Source organism: Echiichthys vipera (assembly GCF_963691815.1).
Source record: "Echiichthys vipera genome assembly, chromosome: 16".
Taxonomy (NCBI): Eukaryota; Metazoa; Chordata; class Actinopteri; order Perciformes; family Trachinidae; genus Echiichthys; species Echiichthys vipera.
Window position 1 is genome coordinate 19,994,390 of NC_139841.1, and position 6,000 is coordinate 20,000,389.

Here is a 6,000-nt window from a genome sequence, read left to right on the forward strand (position 1 = left end):
GTAGAAATGGTCAAAAATCCTTCCAAAATACCACACAAAGACACCAGGACCTTGAGGTACACCACAGAAAATGCCATGCTGTGATTTAGTATCAAAAACTTTTGACATTTGGAGATTTCTTCAAGAATTGCATTTTTTTATGATGATTGGATGGCGAGCACTTGTGTCATCAATATGACTACCAATGACTACCATGGGCCTGCAGTTGGTGGTTTTAAAGTGTCATGAGGCTGCGGTCACAACAGCTTGTTTTATACAGTGAAGTTTCAAAAAATGGTCTCACTACAAAGAAATAGCTAGAATGGGGACTTACATCATCACACATAAATACAATTGGGCTAACTGGATCCACTTATAGAATAGGCCAACATTATCCTGCATGAGAAAAACTGCATGGTTGTTGCCCAAACTGTCTGAGATTATCATAAAGTGTGCATGTCTCTAAAGGGAGAGAGATTTGGATACCCAGTAAATCCTTTTTCACTCAGATATCTTGATGTCAAGGGACCCCCCTGTGAACCAATTTACCCTTGCCAAAATTGGTAGCCTACCAATGAGTTCCTTAGATTGTCTAGTTTTATATGATACTAATATCTTCTTTCTTTCTTTAAAACTCAGCCTGCAACTGCCTCTGAAAGACAAAAAAATCTATCAGGGCCCGCTGGCTGGACAGTGCAAGTCAAGGGTTTAATGAAATGCGTTTTCTTTTGTCATCGTAAATGAGCTTTATTCTGGAAACCTCTACCGCAAGGATTTCTCTTACCTAAAAGGAGAAGTTTCAGCGTTTTGCCCTCTTACTGTGTTTGTTTGGGCTAATTGACAAACCAGGTATTGTGGTGGTCGGGTTTCTGTCTGTTTCTGTATGTCACTTCCCACTACCACAGGAGGCCCCATAAAAGATATCCTGTCACGACACCAAAAGGTCTTTGTTTGCATTTGGCCTGCATGTGAATAATACTCTTTAGTCAGTCACTGAAGACATTACACTTCCCATTTGAAACTCTATGCTTCTCTCAGATTCTCCTTTTGCTGAAAATAAAAAAAAAAAAAGCCTAAAGTTCAAGTGAAATTTGAACATTTTCAACAGGTGTTCGAAATGAAAGATGAAAGAAGGACAGGAACTTCTGTTTGCAGTCAGTCTGTTTACTGCATGTCGGAAACACTACAAAGAGTGAGAGGGGCTTAATGCACACCAGCTCCCTCAGGACTCACTTTCTTCTCCACTGGTTGTCCCTCTTAAAACCTCAACATTCAAAGGTAACCCCCTTGTGTAACTGTATGCCTCTGAGAGCCAGGCACCAGGAATTAATTGTGGTGTGTGTGTGTGTGTGTGTGTGTGTGTGTGTGTGTGTGTGTGTGTGTGTGTGTGTGTGTGTGTGTGTGTGTGTGTGTGTGTGTGCGCGTGTGCGTGTGTGCGTGTGTGTGTTAAAGGAAGAGGTGGGTGTCAGATTTAGTGCCTTTCCCCTTTAGAGTTGCCATGGCAGTCGTGTAGAGGAGTTGGTGTAGTTAGGAATGCAAAGATAAGGCAAGGCAGAGCCGCACCTCACACACATTTACACACAAAGTGAAAGAACACACACATAAACCCACAGTGTATACTTTCTATCACCTACACAGTCTGTGACGACAATATTTCTCCATTTCCCTTCGTCGATGCATTCCTATACCTGTCCCTACAGGTTTGCCCTCCGATTACGAAACACACACAAAACACTTCGACATCAACAGGGAACATCATTTGTTTATAGAGATTGAGGGTTTTTTCGTACGTGATCTCACTTTAATCTGCCAACACTACTCATAATAGTATAGGATACTTGATCTTAAAAGTTAAATCATGAGCTATTTTATTTTTTTACTTTGCAGAGTCAGAGGCAAAGCATTATTTTCTACACAAACCATAACCCAGGACTACATTTTCACACTTATACCACAAACAGACACTGTGTTTTAATTCTGCTTGTAGTCCATAGTATGTTAAATAAAAAAGTCGTAGTATAATACGAGTTGTCTGGTACTACAGTGTGAAGAATAAGTATTGTTGCTAAGGTTAACTACTGTATAATAGAGGGTTTGAAGTCAACTCTGTTTATTTTCAAGACTTTCAAGGGCACGGAGGAATATTTCTGATAAGAAGTCAAAGGTTTAAGCCTTTAACCTGTTAGGAGAGACTCCCAAGGAGCATTTTGGTAAAACAACAACAATACCTTATTAAGCATTTGAAGAAGTTGAACTACCCTTGTTGGTTAACTAAAGCTACTTTTAAAAAAAGAAGTTCAAACTATTGCATTAAAATTATCAAAATAACAGTTTACGTGTGATATGAAATTATAGCAAAACATAAAACCTTCGATCATAGAGAATGTCAACTAGGTGCTTTTAAAGTACTTGCCACAGTCACCCATTGACATTCAAATTATACACTGATGGCAGAGGTTGCCATGCAAGGTGCTGCCTGCTCATCAGGATCTAATCTAATCAATCAGACGCACATCCACACATGCACAGATTTCAGGAGCAGTTCGGGTTCAGTGTCTTGCCCAAGGACACTTTAAAATGCAGACTGGAAGAGTTTAGGATCAAACCCGTACTCTTAGTGGACAACATTCTGTAGCTACCAGCAGCCCACATATTTAGTTTTAGACATTTAGATTATAAACATACCATATTTCTCCACAGGTGAGCTGACACTCCAGCTTCCTGGAATACCCCTGAGAGCTAAACCTGTCCTTAACAAAAGTGGCTGCCTGACAAATGCATTGCTTGGGCATGTCTTCACCGCAGTCAGAGGGGGTCCAATGACAGTATAGAGAAGCAATGGTAGAATAACATTTTTAAACACCATTCCTTTCCTTTTATGGCCTAAAAGTTACTGAACTCTTTGAATCACTATACGTAATTATGAATGAGATTGATCTACCAGCATGATGCTGCAAAAATAGTTCCCTACTCCCCAAACCTGCCATTAGAACAGGATCTTTTCTGTAGCCATGTGTAACACCTAAATGTTTACTGGACACATCAACACAGGATGATAACAAGAAACATGTTTCATATTTTCTCCAGTGAAGTATCCAGTCTTATTACAGTCCGCAGGGTCAAAGCTGATAGTTGTTTTTTTTTTTATGTCTATCAGGCAGACATGTCTATCAGGCAGTGATGCAAACACATACCAGCTGGTCAGTATGTGATTGGCTCTTCATCTGGCTCACACCCAAACTTCACTAATACCTATTGCACACCACTGACCTGTTTGTCCTGGGATGGGGCTGCCACTCTGCTTGAACACTTAAAACACACATAAACACGAATGTTAGCATAGTTTTCCCAGATGCACACGCACGCCAATACACACAAATAGAGCCATCTGCCAGATGCATTAGCTGTTTACAGATGCCCAGGTCAGAATGTGTCTCAGCTATCATAGCAGGGCACTCTGGGAGTCAATGAGTTCATGGGTTCAGGGGGGGCTTAGATAATTTTAACAAGTCAGCCAAAACCCTTCTTTCTCAGAGGGGGTTCTCTCTTTTATATACATATGTATATACACACACACATACACACACACAGCAAAAGAGGGGGAGAGAGAGCGGCAGAGAGTGATGCATTATACTTTGATTATGACGGCTGTCTGTGTAAAATTTAATATATGGTTAAATTTGAAAACCTGCAGAAGAAGCATAATCAGTGAAACAAATCTGACGCAGCACCAGATATACTCTCTAGATTTATGCCTCTCAGCAACATGCACTAAAGTTTAAAGTTAAATAAAGTCGACAAGACATGGCTGCTTTGATTCAATGCCTCACTGGTACGGTAGGACTTGGTTATGGACTGAATAATGTGCAAATAACTGATACAATCATGAGCGTTAACATGTAAAAGTTCAAATCTGAATGGACATGTTATGTCTTTCTCTTTGTAGTGGCACTTTAAAATCCCCATTGCTGTTGCTCTAGTGTATATAAACATATATCATATATTTTACTCATATATTCCAAAGTACTAAATGATTCCTTATAAATATTTATGTGACCAGAGACCAAATATTTCATTCACCTGCTTTCTCTAGTGACAATGGGCTGGAGCATTTCCCAGAATGCATCAGCAGAAGACAAGGCCAAACCAAACAGTGGTGAATGACACCAGAGACATAAATATAAGGAAGAAATATTGTGTCTTTTAATAAAAATGCAACCATGTTGGCAGGTTTCTTCTTGACATAAAAAAAAGCTATGGATAGATTAATAAATGCACACCATAATACTATTATTATATTATTCTATAAATCAGAAACTGTCCACGACAAAAAGAGAAATCAACCCACCTTTCCAATTTATTTCTCAATATGCTGTTTTGTTTGTCTATTGTTTGTTTATCATTACTACTATGGAGGCAGCTATATGTGTGCAGCATTTGAGTCTGAGACAATTAAGCCTTTCACATCACATTGTAATTGTCCTAAGTGGAAGACTGCTCTTATTCCTAATTTAACAGAGCATCTTAAGGGACTTATTTACAAGCTTGTTGTTGTTGTTGTTAAAAAAAAGGCTTACCTTAAGCAAGGAATTTAAGAGGTGTGAATGATGTAGTTGGCATGGAGCTGTGAGCTTTGTGACCACTCTGTTGTCACTTTCAGTTCCTCAACAAAAAGGTTTAGTACCGGCGCTCTAATTGGCTCTTTTGTGGATAATAACAACCCTCTTGTACTTCAGCATATCCACTCACTGCCACGTGTGTAGTGAGACATCACCCGTGAACAACTTTCTTATTGTGCATTGGCTTCTGGTAAATAAAAGACATTTTAAAGTGTAAAGCTGAAATCATGTGGCATTGTCTTGTTCTGATCGTTTCCTGGGCTGACCAGCTGACTTCTCTTTGACTCGTTTCCTTCTGTAGGATGCTTTGAGTCTGAGAAAACAAAAGAGTAAGAGAATGAACGATGAACCCTTGATTCGTCAGACAGACAAATGAAATGTACAGTTGTTAATTCACAGGAGGTCTCTCTAACTCTCACTCACAAACACTCGGAGGACTCCTAACAAAGCACCCCTCTCAGTGAAGTGCCTGAGGCTCTGTATAGAACAGAGCTGTATGGTGATGAGTAGCGTGTGAATCACACTTGGTTCCCAGACGCACGTTCGCTCCAGACTTTCCCCCCCTCCCCCCCTCCTGTTTGCCTCCTCTTTCCGCCCTCTGTTGACCTGCTGGAGGTCACATGTCTTTATATCATGTCAAACACCAAAGACGAGAGTGCTGTTTGTTAAAAGAGTTGTAGTTAACAGCTTTCTTGTTCGTCACGTGTGCAATCGATACAGTGGGGTCGGTTAGTGCTGACTGTGCATGTGTTTTATGTGTGAATGCTCATTTTGGTGTTGGCATGGGTGTATATGAACAATGATGTATATGCAATTTTTTAAACCCTCAATCTCACTGTATTATTTGCTTTTACTAATTGTTTTCCTAGGGTGATCATTTTTTTCAAAGCTTGTTTTTGTTAAAAAAAGTTAATCCCTTCTGATTGGGATGGACTTGTTTGCACTGTAGCTCCGTAATGAAGGATCACTGCCGGATTCATAGGTGTAATTAGCCTGACACTGTCTACCAGAAATGTTAATTTATTATTATTTTAGTTCATTTTATTTTAAGGGAAAGGTAATACCTGCCTTTCCAACCAGTTTTTCATATTCTTGTAAGTTGTAAGGAGGTGGCTCCGGCAGGATAGGCGTACAAATTTCTCCTCCGTTTCATGAAGATATTACTTGCGTAAACATTTGAGCGCTTACAAATGTTGAAATATTTGGTCAGGAGACGTTAACAAGTGGGCACATGTTCTGCAGTTTCAGTGCAGTCGTTAGTATCATATTTGGGGCAGAAGCCATTTGTATACTTGTGCCATCCACACACTGTGAGCAGAGGGGTGAGGGAGGGGTCATATCTATGTGGTGATGTATGCAAATGATCACGCTGATGATTCTCACAAAGGTAAATTTACCTGCG